We start from the raw sequence: 22791 nt of genomic DNA, 5'->3' as shown, positions 1-22791 counted from the left end.
CCTCTTGGCCGACAGTAAAATTTCATTTTCAGTGCAAGACGGATGACATAAGGTACTCAACTTGAGCGCAGACAGATAAGATGTGTAACTGGAAGAAAACAGCAAGCCATGCTATGTAATGCTCAAGAGCTGTCTACACAGTCGCAAGCAAGTCAGACCCACGGAACAAGAAGCTGCCGACATGGAGCACTCTGCCAGCAATTTAGGAGGTGCTGTTAACATACGTCGAATATAAATGTCTCACTGAATTACGCTAGTGAAACAATAAAAGTTATTGTTTAATCATGACAGCACTTAATGGATCCTCTCCCTAGGAAATGAGCATCGCTGAAAATGTAAGGTGTAATAGAGAACTGCTCAAAGGGAGCAGCAAAACGTTCATGGAAGGGATATAAATAACAACTCGCTAAGGTCTTACCATTAGATGGAGGTTGTAACACACAAATTTTAAAAGGCACCATAGTGGTAATATCAGAGAGCACGTGAGCTTCTAAAGCATAGTGAAAACAAATATTAAAAATAAGGACCACTTTGTTGTCCTGCATAAGATAATTTAAAACTAAACACGAAATTAAATAAAAACTCCATAATTCATGGACATCTGATACAAATGTCGGTGAAAGCTGGTCACATTACATAGTCATAAGAACATTAACCATGCCAGTTCTTTGGAGAACTGGCCAGCAGATTAACACACATCACGTCAAAAATACATAGAGCACTCAGGGCAATAAATAGGTCCTAGAATCACAAACAATGAAACAACAAATGCGTGCATAACGTATAAATGGATATAGACACGAGCACTTACCCAAACGGCTTGAGAAGCGGGAAATCGGTGCACGAGCTCAACAACCCATTACTCGCAGCATAGGTGAACCAAACCTTTTGCCTGCTACTCAGCCCCCGTGAAGAAGACTGAATGACGACATGGAGAAGACACCTTGCCGGTCCGCACCGCATACCCCTTGCTCCAAGCACTGCTGCTGTCCCCCGCTCCACACTGCGCAAAATGCTATACGTAAGCTATCTATACTGCACCGTTCGAAGAACTCCACGACGCCGCTCCAGCGACCACTTTTGAAACCTAGCTGGGGTAGCAATAACCGAACAAGGGACTAATACGTGCCACCTGATGATGCGCCGTTGGAAGCTATCGATAGTGCGAAGGTGAAACGATCCGCAACAGCTCATATTGAAAATAATTCTCCATGTAAAACCTTTCGCACCACTTACGGCTAGTGATGGGATGAAATTACAATCTTTCACATGAAATCTACACCTCCCTTACGAACGAACATTGTCCCGCCCATCTCATTTTCTTTACACATGTTGGAACACTGATCACAGAAACTTTACAGTCCACTCTCTCTCTCTCTCTCTCTCTCTCTTTCTGTCTCTCTCTCTCCCCGTTATTTTTGTAATATCTAACGGAGTAAAACTAAGAACTATATAAGTTTCACTAACGTCACCTGCTGGAGAACACTATTTGAGTTTACCGCAACGGCCTCTCTTCTGATATATCGGAAACGTATACAAACTGTGTGTTGACATCGAAGCTATACATGTATTTTTCAGTGTCAATAAACATCGCCAACAGCCGTATACATTGAAAAGTACTTACCAGCCGATGTCCCTAGGCCATGATGGACGAACAGAGATTGTGTATACATGTATTGGTCGATTGGACTTTTCAAGGGCGCTTAAACAGAGTTGTCGCCTGAACTGAAGGAAGATCACTATTCTAAGACAATCAATCATGACAGAGGGTTCTTGTGTTGTTTTACACGCAGTTTAATACATTGATTTCTGCTGCAACCCGTTGAAGCGATGTTTGAGTGGAGCTGAGTACACAGCCAAATATCTAATTTGTCTAACATGAACTTGTGGTCTGTGTCAGCCGCTATGCCATTAACACTGTTCTACCCATTGACATTCACAGAAAGCTGAACATTACCATGATTTAAAATAAGCTGCACTCACAACAAAAGAGAATGTTTGAAATAAAAGGTAGAGGTGGTGTGTCTTATTGACAAATCATGGAATACATCTCAGCATATGGAAACTGAAAGAGTCTGCGGCGTTGTGGAGTGTTTACAAACATCTATCTGTACATTTAATTTCGTCTTCCATAGTGATGTGGTAGCAGAAGACTTGGTGTTCCAATTTTGAAGACACAAAGAGACTTTATTTCCTCACAGTGATGCTGCGTATCGTGTGCTGATGGTACTCACGACTCCACATAGTGTCATGTTTGAAGCACTCGTAGTACTACAGCTGTATAACCTATACTGAGGTCTGCCAGTGGCCACAGCCTCCAACCCATGGGCATCACGTGTGTGGGTAGTGATTGGTCAATGCCTCGTTAAATATCGGAGCACTAAGATATTGTGGACCGTTTTCTTCAGTGGGCCATGTTGTGTACAGTTTCCAGTTACAGCCGAGTCTTACAAGCTGCGGTGTTCATCCATCACCTCCCAGACATAGGCTCTGTAGGCACTGTAGGCCAGCTCTGGACTCAACGTAGTCATCATTAAGAGGCACAATGACAGTATCTTAATATTGTAGAGGACTAATAATAATTTCAAGTATCTATGTGCTGGACATTTCACAAGAAGAAGAATCCTTTGAGTTCTCTCCATATTTAATAAATATCATTTTATTACTAACTGTTGGGCATCTTTCTGATTAAAGTAGATGGATGCCGTCCTCCAGTATTCCCAATGTATTGCACCCAGATATATTGTCGCTGTTTAGGTGTCTTAGGCGGTAGTCATCATGACCTCCAGATCTTTCGACATTGCATCTTTCATTTTTATGACTTGCAATACAATAATGCATTTGGAACAAGGTGGTATTCAGGATGACTTAAACCCATAGAGGATGAATGGCGTGGACCATAATTTATCAATCCCACTGGTGGAGGAATGGAATAATTTTCATAGATACCTTGATATTTTCTGTAGCGTTTTTATCAAATATTTTGGAATTAATTTTCGCAATTTTGTCAGATTTCACATAATTTCAACGCATTTTACCGAATTACTTGAGGCGCAAACCACAAAATTCGACGAGTTTTCACATCGACAGATTGTCTCATCGTGTCGATCTCGTGATGCTATCAGCTGGTGACATTGCTGCATTATACTCAATTTATGTATATTTGCTAAACCACCTACTGTATTACTTTGCGAGAGCCATATGCATGTGTACTTAGGGTGTCAATCGCTATTACACTGCCTACATCATATGACACAAATACTCTTCTTAGTATAGAAAATAACCATCAGCAAAGGGGAAGGTGTAGAAACTACGTTCCTTAGCCAAAAACTTCATAAATTCGATAAGATTTTATTAAGATTTGCCATCTCCCTTTATATGGATGGGAGTCACAAAGTATTCATACATTTGTTGGATAAAGTTGGAGATCAAAGATCTAACACTCTTCCCCTCTGTTTCGAAAGAAACTGCCCCTCTAGTCTTCAGAGTTCACCACAAGTGCTGTGTCATACACTATCTCTCCAGATGCGTGCATGATGTGTTTCCCCTCCTTACTGGGGGATAGTAGTGTCAAGCCTGCTTTAATTTGAGAGAGTTGTTATGAGTGCTATTGGTTTTATTTTGGCACTTTCTTCGCGAATGCGCCGACGCTTTGGACTGATTACATACAGAACGTACGATATTTTTTGATTTTCGTGTTTTTTATTTGGTGTAGAAAACACGTGTGTTTTGGTTCTACATGGAACATTTATTGGAATAGATCAGCAACGAAAACGACCCTCTCTATGTTGACAGGGTGTTTCAAAAGTCATTAAATGAGAATATTTTTCACGATATCTAGAACAAAAAGAATGAGAAAGTGCTATTCAAAAAATGGCTCTGAGCACTATGGGACTTAACATCTGTGGTCATCAGTCCCCTAGAACTTAGAACTACTTAAATCTAACTAACATAAGAACATCAAACACATCCATGCCCGAGGCAGGATTCGAACCTGCGACCGTAGCAGTCGCGCGGTTCCGGACTGAGGGCCTTAACCGCGAGACCACCGCGGCCGGCAATGTGCTATTTATCATGGCATTATTTACTTATTAATGTTACAGAAACAAATTCTATTTTTCTAATAAGAAGGTATAAACAGAAGATATACCTCGTTTCAGTTTTCACTTTTCTTTTTGATTTCTTCTTCATTCTTTTTCTTGTTCAACTATCTTGACGCTCCTCCCCTACAGCCACACGTTCCTATCCAAAATCCATTTGACGCAGTACACGCAAAATACAACGGAATAATGCTTCTGTGTTGTACTAATAATAACGATTTTGTTAAAACGATGTCAAACAATACCAGAAAGTAACAATGCCAACTGAAGCTTTGAATAGCCGCAAGCATTAACAAAAGTTAAACTCGACAGTACTGCCAGAGTAGATGCAACAAAAGGAAACTGTAACATAAATAGTGGGCATTATACATTCTGATTCATTCAGTTTCGTGGACGATATACGATTTGTTTTAACTGCTCATTTTCAAGACTTTTTTCGGTGTTACGATAAACAGATAGACACAATCTGATTTTCGAGTCATGCAGAGCACATAAAATACCACTGGAAACTATATCAAATTCAATTTTGTCCACAGGTGGACATTATATGTTTTGATTGGTTGCTCCTCATATGCTGAGAGGTGTTCCACATTTTTGTCAATAAGAAATGCCACCTATGTCTTTTATTTCAACCACTCTGTGTGTTGTGGGAGCAGCTTAGTTTACACAATGTGATGTTCAACTTTCTGTGATAGTCAATGGATGGGAACATATTAATTATTTAGTACCAGACACAACCATCAGTGTCAAAGTAGAAAAGCAAGATGTATAGCTGTGTACTCAAATGTAGTCATACACTGCTTCCCTGGGTCACAGCAGAAAACAATTTGTCAAACTGCTTATGAAACGACAACACAAGCGCGCTCTATTGCAATTGATAGTCCCAGTGCAGGCGACTAAACTTTACACAGGTCTGTGGAAGCGACTTCGATCATTTACCATACGCTCCAGTGGATCAATATGTGCATAGGTCTGATGTCAACATGCAGAAGGTATATGTTTCCGGTGAATCGAAGTGAGAGATGCGATAAAACCTTATTGTGTTCTCTACCAGCTGACGTAAGTGAAATATTTATAGTTCTTATTTTTACTCCGCTAGATGTAACAAAAATAACGAGGAGAGAGAGACAGACAGAGAGGGGCACTGTGCTGTCAACGAAGACTGTGACACCATTACACTTTCGTATTCCTTGTGTGATAATCCACAGACAGGAGTTTCAACACTAACGTGCAAGGAAAACAATCAACACGACACGGTATAAACGCGGGGGTACCTCAGGGACGCATCCTAGGGCCCCTGGTGTTTTACCTCTACGTAAACGATCTCCCAACCACACACAACACAACGATGGAAATCTACGCGGATGACACAGCCATCCTCGCGCAAGATTGGAAACCATCAAACATTACGTCACGCTATTAGACTGCACTCAGAGTGGCTGAGCCTTGGTTGGAGAAATGGCGTGTTAGAGTAAACGTTGACAAGTGCGAAGCCGTTCTGATCACTAGAAGACCGAAGCAACTGCGCAAACACCGATACTGCAGACCAATAACTGTACATGCACGCCCAATACGTTTCAGTGAGAAAGTCAAATACCTCGGTGTCTGGTTGGACCGGAAATTACTCTGGGGGGGGGGGGGGGCACCACATACAACACATGACCAACGGAGCTAGCGCGAGGCTCAAACAGCTCTACCCTATGCTCAACAGGCGTAGCACACTGATCAGATAGGTGTCGAGGTCCATTTACATGACACTTATTCTACCCCTGATGACGTACGCAGCTCCTGTCTGGGGATACGCTGCGCGTACACGCCTGCGCTGTCTGCAGCTCATACAAAACAAAGTACTCAAAATCATAAGCAATGCTCCACGATACACACGCATCGCGGACCTTCACCGGGAATACCGAATTGAGACTCTCAAGGAGGTAATCCACAAACTCACCACAAGACTGTACAGAAACTCCAGACATTCGCAGAACCCGTTTATTCTGAATGAGGAACTACGACTATAACCATAGATGGAAACATAAAAGACCAAAAGACATACTTGTAAGGACCTAACGTTTTTGGCCAAGCACACTCACACACAACGGTACAGGTGAGCCCCTGTTAATCACACGCCATTACTGGACATCCAGCTGGAATACACTACCGAATAACTGGCACCACGCAGGGAAGCCGTACCGTACACTGCATGCAGACAAGCTCCACACATCCCCCACACAATGAGATGATCTATGGCCGATCTCCCACTAATGTATAACGATCTTGATTGTTCCAAGAATGTAGCGGCTGCAGCAACTGGGATACATCGCCATCACTTGCCACAGTAATGATGCATGATACCCATACTAACAAACCCAAGCTTGCATGAACTATCGCAGCTAGTAAGCCACTACTGCTCTTACTACTCATTCCACTGTCGCAGAGCTTGTTTCCCACGGCACGAGCCTTGGCACTTTTTTGCCTCTGCTCTTCAAATCGCTACCCTCACTCGCGTTTCGTCCACTTTCTATCACCTGATGGACCGTGTTAATGAGTAGTCTTACCCACACGCACGGATAACATCAGACCCCAGAATCCTGTGATCCACTTACTAGATAACTAACATGTTGACGGAGGTGACAGTAGAACTTTTGGTTTGATCACCACGTTGGTGCGGGCGTGGAGGGGCCCCATCTCTGTAGTGTGATAATCACCTTGCCTATCAAACTGGTGAAGAAATGGAACGTCCTACCACAAAACTCCTTACCAACAATGTGGCCAGCGTGGGAGCAAGTTGCAGACTACACACTGTGGTCTATGATGAACACTGCGGTTCATCAAAAATACCCATGACTTCAGTGTAATTATTGTCTTTGCAAAAAAGTGTCATTACTGCTTGCCTTATGGCGTATTTCATCCAGTTACCTTCTGTACGATAATGTACAGTTCATTCTATGTAATAATGTATAGCGAGTGGTGCTATTTGGATTGCAAAAACTGCTCAAATGTGTTTTAATTCCTAAGGGACGAAAAGCTGAGGTCATCGGTCCCTAGACTTATACACTACTTAAACTAACTTAAGCTGAGAACTAAACACACACCCATGCCCAGGGAGGGCTAGAACCTACGATGGGGGAGGGGGGGGGGGGGCGCTATGCGTGACATAACGCCTCAAATCGCGCGCCCCGCGGCCACACCTCGCAGCCATTTGTATTTTATCAATGACGGCGGCACTATACAGAGCCCTGTATTTGTAAGATTTGGATCCCGTTGGTCGAATGAAGTGTGTGAAAGTAAAGAAGAAGATGCATGTGAATTGTGGCTCCTCGACAATTTTAGGTTTACATTCTGCATATGGTCAATATTTCATCGTGCTCTGTTAGCTGACAGTGAAACTTACCACTTAAGTTAATTGTGTCCTGCAGTTCTGGACAGCAGTGTACATCGCGCCGACTCCACACCAGCCGCTAATGTCCACATACATCACCGATTGAATCATGGGCTCAATCAAAATCCTTAGTCCCACTATAAATTAGAAGAAGAACATTCCAGTTGTTGGATCGTCTGTTTGTCCAGTGAAAAGAGCCAAGAGAAAGCTGCATTTGTAGTTTATAAATTATATGTAAATGGATAAAAATAACTGGTTGCAAAAACCTTTGTCAGTCTCATTTATTTAATATTAATGTTAATAACAACTTTCTTCAGGAGACCGTCATCAGGAAACATTTAAAACAGTGGTGGCATGGACTTCAGGGTAACACCAAACAGTGTCAATCCGATTTTAAGCAGAGTTGTAGAACACGCTTCTCGACGTGTATATGATTTTTTACTACCTTGAATATGTCTCCACTGCCTTAAATGTTGTCTGATGATGACCTACTGACCGAAATAGCTAAGGGATTAATTGTAAAAGTGATTGAGACTGTTTATTAGAAATCAAGACGAAGCTACAGCTTTAGTTATGTTGACATTATCTCTAAAATTGAGGAAGTGGTTTGACTATTTTAGCATTTTATATATGTTATAAGGTGACGGAACAATACACGCATTTGAATTTCAATGGCGCAAATGCCTACGCATTTATAAAAGTAATTATTGTTATACCATACCCTTTTTTTTGAAACTTTTACTTCACTTTGTCAACCGGCAGGATGCACATTGCACCAGGAGTAGGATGTATTGCCGTATTGGTTGCGAACAAATAGGACCACGTCACTCCATTTAATCATTTTTACTGCATCGAGAACAATTTCATTCCCGTGTCAGTTCATTGACAATAAGGGAGTTTCGAGCTTAACAGACATATCTAGAGTATAACTCAGTTCCAAAACTGCATAGGAAGCGCATATCATTTTGTCTGCAGTGTCAGGTGCGCGGATGCTATATATATACATATATATGACCGCCATATATATATATCCGTAACACACACACAATATATATATGTGTGTGTGTGTGGGTGGGTGTGTTTCTGTATGTCAGAGAGGCACAAGTTTGGTGTGCTGTTGGGCAGAGGCTGTGAAGACAGGCGGTTACACGGAGGTGAGGGACGAAAGCTACCGGCTGTCGAACAACAGCCATGTGACACCGTTCCAGGCCACATACAAGTGTACGCGCCTCACCGATACTATGACACTCGCTTAGGTCCACACACCCTGTGGATTCTGTAATATGCTGAGCTAAACTTGGAGACCATCCTCCTCCTCCTCCTCCTCCTGCTTGCTGTATTATATTCAGTTGTGGCAAGAAATTCAAATCACATCTGACAAATTTCTACTTATGGTTTAAACGTTACCTGTCAATGAAACGGTGTAATTATAGTTACATTCCAGCTATGACGTTAATTTTTGCTGCATTTTGCCGTGCGACAGAGTGCATGATACAGCAGAAGTCGCATGTATTACAACAATGAATAAGTGGTGCCAGAGGTTATTGAAAAACGTTTCTTGATCTGGAAAGCGATGAAGATGTAGATTTAGCATGTAATCACTTTCAGTCCTAACGATAATATTTCTTGTTTTGCTACTTAGAGCTAAGTTTTTAAGCTTCCATTTTCTGAACTGCAACCCAAGACAGTCCAGTACGTTTGTTTTTATTATTCAGTGTAATACAGTTAGTATTTCTTTGTAAATATGTATGAGTGGAACTCACATTTACATGCAGTCGACCAAAACTGTAGGAAAGATACCATTAAAACATTTGATGTAGTACTCACAAATGATAACATTGTATATGTTTTGATGGTTTCGACCTAGTATTTCTTTTACAGTTTCCTCGGTGTATAGTGAGTGGTAAAAACTTTTGTGTTGTGTTTGAGAGTGGAAACAGTATGTTCGTCAAATTAATTAAGATAGTGGGAAGAATACCAATGAATTTGTTGTTTTTCTCTTACATCACTGCATGATTTTCCGCTGATTACAATGGTTTTAATTCCAACGACCAACATACGTGTAGCTGCGTGGAGGCTAATGTAGGCTTTGTAACTAGTCCGATTTTGGAACGTAATCAGAAGAGGAACGTTTAGAAATTTTATATGTATGAACTGTTTATCATCTGTACAACCTTTTTACTTTTGAGTACAGGTATGACGTGCAAGTCTTACGATGCTCCAGGCTATATAATGAATGTATAAAACCTAATTAAGTGTTCTGGAACGCTGTACTTAAGGAAAAGAGGGACTAGATAATGAATGTAGCAAACCGAGTTAAGTGCCCAGGAATGTTTTACTTCGGAAGAAGATGGTATGAAGAGCTAGCTGTGGTGACAGCGTACACTTACAATTCACATAAGATTGGTATTAGGAAGTAGGGCTTGAGATATTGATGTTGAATACAAAGAAATTAAGTTATGATTAGTTATGCAACGATGAAACTGCGTAAGAGTTTACGTATCTGAGAAACCCAAACGACGACAATTTTAGCAGCACTTGTAATAGAGACTGTAATAACCGAAAAATTAACAGAACGATGAGTATGCCACGGAAGAAGAAAAACCACTGCAGGGGCATAATATGCATGGTGTTTCACGACTCATGTTACACGTTTGTAGAGACTGTAGAGGGGATTAAGTAGATCAAATTTCACGTAGGAATCCATGTCCAGAAACGTCAACCAACGACGCTACAGAGCTTCAAACACACATCCACCTGCCCCTGTAAATGTATGTACATGTATGGTGATTCCGTGACGATATAACAAACTTCAGTTTCAGGTAACGGTTCCTGTATCGGAAACGAACGAGTCAGACAGTTATAAGTGAAAACCGATCTTATATAGCTCTGACAACGGAATGCATCTACTGGTACTATTGTTGCTAAGACTCTTAGTAGTCAGGTTTCAGAGGTATCAGTAAAGACCGAAACAAAAAAAAATCTCTAGTACACATGGGGTCTAGCATGCATACCTTCACTTCAGACGTATGAGCATTTGTTCAGAATAGGAGATGTATTTGACAGTAACAAATATGAACAACTTCCCACAGCTTCTCAGGTACGCGCTTTAGAGCCTATGTTTGCTGGTCATTTATTCTTGTTTCGGTCCATACCAACATATCTTACAGCTGCCTATCCTGAAGTCTTAGCAACTACACTACCAATATCAGTACTCCACCACCAAGATATGTCAGAACGGTTTTCGCTCAAAGCTTTCGACTCGTTCGTACCCAGCACAGCGACCTTTACCTGAGACTGATACACTGATTGTTCTCCATCATCCTAGAAAGTTTGTAACATCATCAAGCAATTATCCAGTATCCAGATACATATACAGGTACCGGTGCCTACAACTTCGAAGCTCTGTAGCGTCATTGGATGAAGTTTCCATGTAAAACTTGTTCTACTAAGTCCCATGTACAGCTTCTTCTATACCAGCACGTAAACAGACAAGGACAATAATACTGACACCGATTGCATAATATCACTGTCCATAAAATGTTACTCAAGTTAATTAAGTTGCTAATACGCCGGAGTTTTGTCAAATAATTACGGACAAAATTAATCTTAAATTTCTGGCAGTAACTGCCTGTTACATTGATTACAGCTCCGATGAAATGGAAAATCTGAGCCAAGAGTAATTGAACCATGAGTGCGCTCATATTGATTCCGTCCATTCGTTGTATCTCTCTGGGTACATTCCCTAGCGATGGCCTTCCTGGTGTCTCGCTGTTTAGCAGCCCCACGGATTCTTACAGTGCTTTCAGTGGCGCACGTGTTTCTCTGCTGGCTGTTTCACATCCTCAGAGGGCTCCCTCGCCGTGGACGGACGACTGGTCGCCGTGTTGCGGTTGGCATCTATTAACGGTGGAGAGAAGGCTGACGCTATCTGAAGAACGATTGCTTCCCTATGCGTTCCCCGACGCTGATTGTGTCGTCAGTCGATCATTTTCCAATTCTGTTGTCTTGCTTGATGATGTGAGTTTAATAGTATTACTTGCGCACCAGGGGGTCCGGCGAACAAGTAAATGGTGATCACTATACACGCGTGTGATTTAAGTGTTAGATGCCATTTGCGGAAGTCCCTGTTTGCTAGCCTTGCTAACTAAGACTCGTGAAGCGTTAAGACTATAGCGTGGATTGTCCCCGCTCTTTTGAGCCATCAGTCTTCTCACTGGTTTGATGCGATCCGCCACGAATTGTTGTCCCGTGTAAGCTCTTCGTCTCAGAGTAGCACATGCAGCCTATGTCCTCAATCCTTAATTATTTGCTGGATGTATTCCAATCTCTGTCTTCCTCTACAGTTTTTACCCTCTACAGGTCCCTCTAACACCATGGAAGTTGCTCCGTGATGTCTTAACATATGCCCTACCATTCTGCCTCTTCTTCTTGTTGGTGTTTTCCATACATTCCTTTCCTCATCGTTTCAGCGCAGGACCTCATTGCTTACCTCATCAGTCCACCTAGTTTTCAACCTCCTTCTGTAGTACCACTGTCAAATACTTCTTTCTCTTGTGTTCCTGTTTTCCCACAGTCCATGATTCACTGTCAATGCTGTGCTCCAAAAGTACGTTAAAATGGCTCTAAGCAATATGCAACTTGACATTTGAAGTCATCAGTCCCCTGGACTTAGAACTACTTAAACGTAACTAACCTAAGGAAATGACACACATCCATGCCCGAGGCAGAATTCGAACTTTCGACCGTAGTAGCAGCGCGGTTCCGGTCTTAAGCGCCTAGAACAGCTCGGTCACAGCGGCCGGCTCAAAAATATGCTCTCAGAAATATCTTCCCAAAGCTAAGGCATATATCTGACACTAACAGATTTCCTTCTGCAGAGTTCAAACGGTTCAAATGGCTCTGAGCACTATGAGACTTAACTTCTGAGGTCATCAGTCCGCTAGAACTTAGAACTACTTAAACCTAACTAACCTAAGGACATCACACACATCCATGATCGAGGTAGGATTCGAACCTGGGACCGTAGCGATCGCGTGGTTTCAGACTGTAGCGCCTAGAACCGCTCGGCCACCCGGCCTCTTCTGCCAGGAATTCCCTTTTTGCCTACGCTACTTTGCTTTTCCTATCCTCCTTGTTCCCTCCATCTTGGGTTATTTTGCTCCCTAGGTAGCAGAATTTCTTATCTTAATCTCCTTCGTGGTCACCAGTTTTGATGTTAATTTTCTCGCTGTTGTCATCTTTGCTACTTCTAATTACTTTAGTTTTTCTTAGAGTTACTCTCAATCCGTATTCTGTGATCATTAGACTAGCCATTCCGCTCAGCAGATGCTGTACTTCTTCTTCACTTTCATTGAGGGTAGCAATGTCATGAGTCAAAGTCATCACAGATACTCTTTCACCTTGAATTTTAGTTCCAGACCTTTGTTTTATTTCCATCATTGCTTTTTCGACGTGTACACTGAACGGTAGGAGTGAAAAACTAAATCCCTTTCTTACACTCTTCTAATGGTCTTATTTGGTGTGGTATCCCTGGTAGAACACGGCCAATCTGTATTTGAGAGAGTACAAAAGACGGGCCACGTTTTGCACTGCTGTAGTTCCATTATGGTCTAATAAACTGCAGTCATTGTTTCTATAAAATTTGTGTCTGTGCCTTATTTTGAACGCCCAGGGATCCATACACTGTAACGCCTTTTGTATTAAAAGCACTCGTGCGTGATTATTTTTGATTATATCTTCATGTCACTCTGAACTTTCAGGTATTCATATATTTAAAACATTTGTATGTTTAGTTGGCTCTCTGCTTTTGTGGTCTAAATGGGCACAGTTTCTTTGTTATGTATGGCAAACGTCCGCATGCGGTCTATAGTTGTGTTATTATGTTATAATCACCAGTCATATAACTTTAATGTGTTACCTAAGTATGTTTTAGAGTCCAAGCTAAACGAAGGCAATGTTTAAGCTGTTCAAAAGAAATGCTTCCTTAATTATTTTTAGTAGTTGTGAGTGCATCTGCGTCAAATTCTCAAACGTTTACTGGACTGTGAACTCACATTTTTTTTAAAATTGAAAAAACTAATAATAATGCGAGCAGAAGTGTTACATTCCCAGCACCGTAACATTCTTAGAGCCAGGCTCCCTATCATTTAGTTAATTTTTAATGTATGTACATATTTTATATTCGTTGATTTTTGATGACAAGACATTATAGTTCTGTTGTTTCACGAGGGAATACTTCAGCTAACATGACCCATGAGAGAAGCCAAACAGCTTGGTGTTTTCTCCCTTGATTGTTCTTCTACAAATGTCGCCGCCGACGCCGACCCGGGGCACGCCTTTTGTATTGGAGTTTCCTGTGACTGCTACGTGCCGTATATTGCGGCAGGCGTCCTTCGTCCTACCACAATGGCCGTGAACCGACGCGTCGAGGGCTTTTTCGAGGCAGCTCTGTGCGTTGTTTGGCCGATAGAGGCTCCACAGCGCTTTGCTCTTTTCACTTACGCAGGTTATTAGTGCCGTTCAAGGTTGTTGGCCGCAGCACCCACTGGATCTTAATGTTAAGTTCCCCGAGATGCCTCATTACGGCGAAAACAGCTATATTTATACTTCGAAAGCCATCTGCCGCCGTATGATGGAGGGGGTTCGCGTGGCAGTTCAATTCCGCCCTTTCCAGTTCTAAACGCGAACAGTGTGCGCGAAGAATAATTGCCGAGAGGCCTCTAAGCTATCTGTTTTCCTTACAGCCAGAGCGGAAGGAAGGAAAATGTCTTTTTCAGAATTTTAGCTATAAACCCCACCACGAAGCACAGCGCCTCTATTGCATCATCTGGAACTGGAGTTAGATAACCGTATCCTTGAAGCCGTATCGTTCTTTAAATTAACCTGTGAGAGAAACTTACTGATTTCCATCGCACCTTCCATAGCTCTTCTAATAGTCCTACTTGATAAGGGACCGATTCTAACGAACAAAATTACACTACAATGTGTGAAAAGAGTTTTATAAGTTACCCCTTTCGTGAACGGACATAATTTCATTATAGTACTAGTTTATGTCGACGTGACACTACAGATCACTCTGGATAAATACTCATATTACTGTTTCCAGACATTAAACGCCAGTTGTTTAATCGTGCACCTGTTAATGCGCAGTACGTCACCAGAGTATAACTTGGACACCGATTGTCTGCGCATTTGCACTGCGATAACGCGATTTGGGTAAGGAGCTTGCCTGTAAGAGCCAATCGGACTAGCTACACTATGTGATCAAAAGAATCCGGACACCCCAAAAACATACGGTTTTCATATTAGGTGCATTGTGCTGCCACCAGGCACTGTATGTCAGCTACCTCGGTAGCCATTAGACATCGTGAGATGTCAGGTGATTAGGTGTCACTTGTGTCATACGTCTGTAAGCGGGGTTTCCATACTCCTGAAAACCTTCCAGCACATGGTTGAACTTACACCTGCGAGAGTGGAAGCTGTCATTAACGCTCAGAGTGGCTAACACCATGTTGAATTCCAGCATTACCGATGGAGGGCACCACAAACTTCTAAGTCATTTTCAGCCAGACGTCCGGATACTTTTGATCATATAGTGTATTTGTTACAACGGTAGTAGAACACTCCGGACGCTTTGGAGCACTATATGTGAGGCTGAACTGGTTGATGTGACCCTCTGATAGTGGCGTAAGTAATGGAAGTGAAGCTGCGTGTTTGTGCCAGTCGATTGTGGTGAGTCTGCGTAAGAGGAACGGTCGACAGAATGGCAGAAAGGAGATACTGTGTAATGAAGTGTCCAGGAACACATCGTGAATGAAATAGCACGACCTGTTGCTATGTTTCTGCGGACTACCCAACACGTAAGACGTACCACTCAGTGCCACGTGACATGGTGTAAGAGCTGTGGTCGTAAAAATATGATTAACCGATAGGTTCCGAAGAAGAACGTCTAGTCTAGTCAACAAAGATCTGGCCCAAACCAGACAGGAAATGCTTTCAGTGGGAGTTTGCTATCCGATATCTCTTAACATTCAAGAAGCACATGATGCAGCTCGTCTCCATTGGTCCAAAGAACACAGAAATGAGGCGTTCAACCAGTCAAGTTTCACAATGCATAGTTAAGGCTGCAGTTCGTTCTATGATGTTGTGGGGCTAATTTTCGTGCTGTGGCTTGGGCCCACTCATTTAGAACTATGTTCTATGGCATTTCGTTTAAAATTTTTGGTGACAAAAGTGTTGTCCTATCTTTTACATTTTCACGATGAGCGTGTTACGTATAACCCCATCTTACAAGATGACTAGTCGTAATCGAAACCCTGCATTCTTACGTGCTTCAGTAAACCTGCTTCTTGCGCGCTAAATTACACGACGCTAATTCCACAGAAAATGTCTCGATTTCGTAGAGGTGGAGAAACGCAGCAGTCGACATCCTCACAGCGTGGCAGCTTACCGGAGCCTTGAACCAATTTGTCGCTTCAGATGGATATGGGGTATATATATAGACTCCCGTCCTCACAGAAATGAATCTGTGATCCATGAAAGAGGCCATGTTAAACGCTGTTAGTGTCCTGTAATCCAACGGTAATTCACTTTTTGTGCGATGTTCTTTACGAAACTGTAATCCGCAGATAGCCTCATGAAGGTCCTGAAGTTATTCGCCAGTATAATACGTCTTTAACAGCACATGTCCCGCAAACTGTGTTGTAATACCCCCGAAATTTGTCGCACCCGACAATTGCTTGCGGTTATGTACGGCATACATTGTTTTTTTTTTTTTTTTAACTAAAAAAGAGCTAGGATGTTGTCAATCCCTCCACGAAGCTGAATTTTTGTTATAAGGCAACAGTGCGTAATTAGATTTAATAATCACTCCATTAGTCGTAGAAACTTCAACTGGTGCCTTCTTAAAATGATGGACGAACAGAAAAGTTTATTACAAAACCAATCTTTGAAAGATCCTTGTAGATACCGTAGAGATGGTTTTCTTTATTCATCAAGCTCTTGTCATGGAATATAAGTTTCATAATTGTACGACAAAGGGGTCAAAAAGCTCTGAGCACTATGGGACTTAACTTCTGAGGTCATCAGTCCCCCAGAACTTAGAACTACATAAACATAACTAACCTAAGGACATCACGCACATCCATGAGGGAGGCAGGATTCGAACCTGCGACAGTAGTGGAAGCGCGGTTTCAGACTGTAGCGCCTAGAACCGCTCAGGCACTCCGGCCGGAAATTGTACGACAGATTCGATGATTCTTCTAGTAAAAGACAGTATAACTTCACTGTATAACATGTTGACTCCAATAAAGAAAAACTGCTGGTAGTTGGAGAAAACGTTCTTCTGCACAATATGCATGGACCTGTGCAGGTACCGCGTCAGAACCAGTCGCATTTGTGCTGTTGAAAGACTTCAGTTGAACACCTATCCGTTGATAACGTGCCACAGCATGTGTCAGTTGAAAGGTCGTTCGATGATTGAAGGAGGAACTAATGTTGTATATTTCTCAAATAAATGAATGCTGAAAGACTTATTACAGTGTTGCAGCGCTTTCCGTGTCAGCCTCCGGTTTCACTGTCATCGTCACTGAGGAAGTGGAAGATGACTTTGATCACTATAATAACTTACTTAAGACCAAAAAGTATTTTTTTCTTCGTTTTCCAGTTTGTAAGTTTATGGGATGGAAATTAGATATACTGCCTGTCGCTGTTTCCCTGCTAAGGGCCCGTCTTTGTGGCCTAGCGGTTCTAGGCGCTACGGTCTGGAACCACGCGACCGCTACGGTCGCAGTTTTGAATCCTGTCTCGGGCATGGATGTGTGTGATGTTCTTAGGTTCGTTAGGTTTAAGTAGTTTTAAGTTCTAGGGGACTCAGAAGTTAAGTCCCATAGTGCTCAGAGCCATTTGAATCTACTAAGGGATAAAAACAACCTCACCTGCTAATCTATTATTAGCTGGACCATGGAGTCACCGGAGTCCATCACCTAACGCAGGAGATACTATTGACACGATAATTCACTTAATTAAAGAAGACTAGAGGGGAAAACTACAGACTAGTAGCACTGAATTGTAACTGAATGAAATGTGTTCACTGTAAAGACACAAAAATGTTGGATGGTCTTGTAACGTAGAATTGTATTTAGCCAGCCCACAATTTTGGGCTATATGGCGAGCTGTCGGCTTGTTGTAAGACAAGATAGGGACACGTGAAAAACAATAATAAACGGAGATACGATAACGCGTGAGTCCCTAGAGGAGGTTCAAATGGCTCTGAGCACTATGGGACTTAACATCGGTGGTCATCAGTCTCCTAGACCTTAGAATTACTTAAACCTAGCTAACCTAAGGACAACACACAACACCCAGTCATCATGAGGCGTCTAGAGGAGGAGACAATCGTTAACTGTAAGGTGAATTTTGGACACTGAGTCTCGTGGAAAAAAGTTAGCCGTGAGGAGTCTCATAATACGATAGTATAAACATTGGCGACGTCACAAAGCTTATCCGCAATGGTATCGATGAAACCGTAATGCCACATGCTCGCCGTAAAAATAGCTTATTTGCACCACAATCACAGCCAAAGGTGCCACGAATGTTATACTGGGAGTGATATTGGCCATAGCTGAAGCCACACATGGTTACTTGCAAACTGATGGCAGCCAACACAAGTATAACAATATGACTGCAGCTCCCGCAGTACTACTAATAAGGAAGCGAAACCGACCAAGAACTGCTACGAAAATAGTTTGCGAGTGTCTGTCCGTAGTTTTGTAACCACGGATGCAGCACAGTAGTGTGCTTCCTCCGATAGAAAATAATCCATTTAGCCAACGTGACTGCGGTATACCGGTGCAAACGGTTCATGCTGCTTTCGGCAGGTGGGCAGCGCGGCCTCATGGCGCTCTGATTGATGAAACTATAGTGGCGCCAGTTCTTTTAACGTGAGAAGGACTAGTGTCCTTACGCGTTGGTACGGCTGCAGCTTTAATTTGAAGGAACTGCACTGAATTTCTACAGGCTTTCGCCACCCTGCGACTTTTGTGATTGAACTGAATGGTGAACGTGATAGTTGCTTCGTCCCTACCCTGTGTGGTCCTTCGCCAAGGAGAGGTATCTTTGATTTCCGTTGGCCAAAGAAAATTGATTTTAATAAATAAATTAACTCATCAAATTTGTAAATTTGTGGTAAGGGCTTATGGGCCAAAGTCGGTCCCTAAGCTTACACCCTACTTACCCTAACTTAAACTAATTTACGCTAAGGAGAACACACACACATCCCATGCCCGAGGGGCGACTCGAACCTACGACGGGGGGAGTCACGGGGATCGCGACAAGACGCCTGAGACCCGGCAGCTACCCCGCGCGACAATTAACTCACGAATTTCATCGACTTTTTGATTAACTGATTTATTAAGGATTGCGAATCAACTACTGGAAGCATCATTTTAATTTAATTTGGGGGCCTGTACTGCGTAGCTGCTGGCGCTCCTCCATATGCACTAAATGTCTTAGAAAACTCTCTGGATTACATTAAGCTGAATTTACATTAGTCACCACTCAGGAGACACACAGGCACCATCGCATACTTTCATTTTCAAGGTACATGGCATTAAATACTGGTGAAACGCTTCATCAGTTGAATGTTAGAGAAAATATACTACAATTCATGCACGTAACTGAAAAATATACTCGGAGAGTTTATGTTAATAAAAACATGAGCTTGCCTTAGCTTAATGGTATTTTGAGTTTACTCACATTTACTGCTTCCATTTGAAATAGGTGCAGTTTGTTGCACGTGGTCGTGACTGTGTTATTTTTTAATGTTGTATAAATAATCTTGAGGGCAATATTATGGAAATGGAAGAGGATGTAGATGAAGATGAAATGGGAGATACGATTCTGCGTGAAGAGTTTTACAGAGCACTGAAAGACCTGAGTCGAAACAAGGCTCCCGAAGTAGACAACATTCCATTGGAACTACTGACGGCCTTGGGAGAGCCAGTCCTGACAAGACTCTACCATCTGGTGAGCAAGATGAATGAAACAGGCGAAATACCCTCAGACTTAAAGAAGAATATAATAATTCCAAACCCAAAGAAAGCAGGTGTTGACAGATGTGAAAATTACCGAACTATCAGTTTAATAAGTCATAGCTGCAAAATACTAACACGAATTCTTTACAGACGAATGGTAAAACTAGTAGAAGCCGACCTCGGGGAAGATCAGTTTGGATTTCGTAGAAATACTGGAACACGTGAGGCAATACTGACCTTACGACTTACCTTAGAAGAAAGATTAAGGAAAGGCAAACCTACGTTTCTAGCATTTGTAGACTTAGAGAAAGCTTTTGACAATGTTGAATGGAATACTCTCTTTCAAATTCTAAAGGTCGCAGGGGTAAAATACAGGGAGCGAAAGTCTATTTACAATTTGTACAGAAACCAGATGGCAGTTATAAGAGTCGAGGGGCATGAAAGGGAAGCAGTGATTGGGAAGGGAGTGAGACAGGGTTGTAGCCTCTCCCTGATGTTATTCAATCTGTATATTGAGCAAGCAGTAAACAAAAGAAAAATTCGGAGTAGGTATTAAAATCCACGGAGAAGAAATAACGACTTTGAGGTTCGCCGATGACATTGTAATTCTGTCAGAGACAGCAAGGGACTTGGAAGAGCAGTTGAATGGAATGGACAATGTTTTGAGAGGAGTATATAAGATGAACATCAACAAAAACAAAACGAGGATAATGGAATGTAGTCGAATTAAGTCAGGTGACGCTGAGGGAATTAGATTAGGAAATAAGACACTTAAAGTAGTAAAGGAGTTTTGCTATTTGGGGAGCAAAATAACTGATGATGGTAGAAGTAGAGAGCATATAAAATGTAGACTGGCAATGGCAAGGAAAGCGTTTCTGAAGAAGAGAAATTTGTTAACATCGAGTATAGATTTAAGAGTCAGGAAGTGTTTTCTGAAAGTATTTGTAGGGAGTGTAGCCATGTATGGATGTGAAACATGGACGGTAAATAGTTTAGACAAGAAGAGAATAGAAGCTTTCGAAATGTGGTGCTACAGAAGAATGCTGAAGATTAGATGGGTAGATCACATAACTAATGAGGATGTATTGAATAGGATTGGGGAGAAGAGAAGTATGTGGCACAACTTGACCAGAAGAAGGGATCGGTTGGTAGGACATGTTCTGAGGCATCAAGGGATCACCAATTTAGTACTGGAGGGCAGCGTGGAGGGTAAAAATTGTAGAGGGATACCAAGAGATGAATACACTAAGCAGATTCAGAAGGATGTAGGTTGCAGTAGGTACTGGGAAATGAAGAAGCTTGCACAGGATAGAGTAGCATGGAGAGCTGCATCAAGCCAGTCACGGGACTGAAGACCACAACAACAACAAAAAATAATCTGAAGCTGTAATTGGTGGGTGGTATAACACAGACAGAAGTTCTGCCGCGCGGATTGGTCACGTGGCTTGCGCGGCCACTCCCGCCGTAGGTTCGAGTTCTCCCTCGAGCAAGGTGTATGTGTTGATCTTAGCATAAATTAGTTTAAGTAGTGTGAAAGTCTAAATACCGATGACCTCAGCAGTTTCGTCCCTTAGACATTCACACACATTTGAACTTTTTTTGAACATAAGTTACTGAGCATAACAGCACAGTTTCGGTGAAACTTTATTCTCTCACTAACAGGGACAAAATCTGAGGAATTTGATTCTCTTTGAAATATTTCCACACTGTTCCTCCTGAGTCTATTACGTCTACAAATGTTTTAACAATATTCTCAGTTAAATATTGTTGTTGTTGCTGCGGCCCTCAGTCAGAAGAATGGCTTGCTGCAGATCTCCACGCTATTCTGTCCTCTACAGACCTCTTAATTTCCGCGTAACAACTGCAATCCACATTTTGCTCCGTGAAGAATGGGCAGCCATTCCCCAAGAAACCTTCCAGCACCTGTCTGGACATATGTCTGAGAGAGTGGAACCTGTCATCACGGCTAAAGGTTGGTCACCACCATACTGAATTCCACCATTACAGTTGAAGGGTGCCACGAACTTGTAAGTCATTTTCGACCACGTGTCAGAATAGTATTGATCACATAGTGTACATCCGTTTTAATAATATCTGTGAATATGAACTGATTTGCTACAGCGAGGGTATCGACTTTTATGGTACCCATGTTAGCAGCTGTTTATAATTCCATCTCAGGAGCATCTGTTTCGTCTTATTTGGTGAGGAAATTACGCGACACAGCATTTAGTAACACCGCTTTTGCGGCACTGTCATCGGTAGATGGTTCAAATGGCTCTGAGCACTGTGGGACTAAATTTCTGAGGTCATCAGTCCCCTAGAACTCAGAACTACTTAAACCTAACTAACCTAAGGAAAACACACACATCCATACCCGAGGCAGGATTCGAACCTACGACCGTAGTGGTCGCGCGGTTCCAGATTGTAGAGTCTAGAAACGCTCGGCCACCCTGGCCGGCTGACATCGGTAGAATTACCATCGGTATCATGAAGTAAAATATTGTGTATCGCCTCTCTTGTGCGTTACATACAACAAGAATCTATTTGGGTTTTCTGACAGATTCTTAGACCGAGTTACATTGTGGGAATTACTGAAGACATCTCGTTTTAAAGTCAGCACTATATATCTAGAATTTGTAAAATTTTGTCAATCTATGTGATTTTGTGTCCTTTTAAACTTTGTAAATTTAAGTGAATTTAAAAGGACACAATAAAACGACGTTAGTGACGTCACAGTAGGTGATCCCTAGGTGTCCATCATGACGCTCTTTGTTTGTTCACGTTTATTTATAGGTAAAAGGTTAAAATATTTTTTCACAACCGTGTACATTTGAAGCGGGCTCTTGAACTAATTGTTCCAAATAAATTGCGGAGGAATCATTTTGTACAATTTCAGATATGTGTGAAGTCTACGATAGGCTTCGAACACGTACTTTCGTCAACATTTCGACAGCAGATCGAAATAACGACCAACTGTGAGTGTGTTAGTTTGGTATCTGTTGGAATCTATCAGAAAACTGTAACATCTGAGTCAAGGTGCCGATAAAGGGAATCAATAATTCAATCCGATTGTCAAGCATTATCTCTACCCATACGTACTCACAGGAACTGTCTGTCAGAAAACACACACTCAGCAGTTGTATGTTACCTAATCCTTGTGAACACTGTCAGATCATTTGCACAAGTTTCAGCTGAAATTAGTTTCAGTTTTAGACAATTTTCAGTATGAGTTTCCGTTTGCCGACCGCTGTGACCTAGCGGTTGTAGGTGCTTCAGT

This window comes from Schistocerca gregaria, chromosome 1 (genome assembly GCF_023897955.1).
Source record: "Schistocerca gregaria isolate iqSchGreg1 chromosome 1, iqSchGreg1.2, whole genome shotgun sequence".
NCBI classification, from domain to species: domain Eukaryota; kingdom Metazoa; phylum Arthropoda; class Insecta; order Orthoptera; family Acrididae; genus Schistocerca; species Schistocerca gregaria.
The sequence above is the reverse complement of the archived record's forward strand: the minus strand, read 5'-3'. Positions refer to the sequence as shown.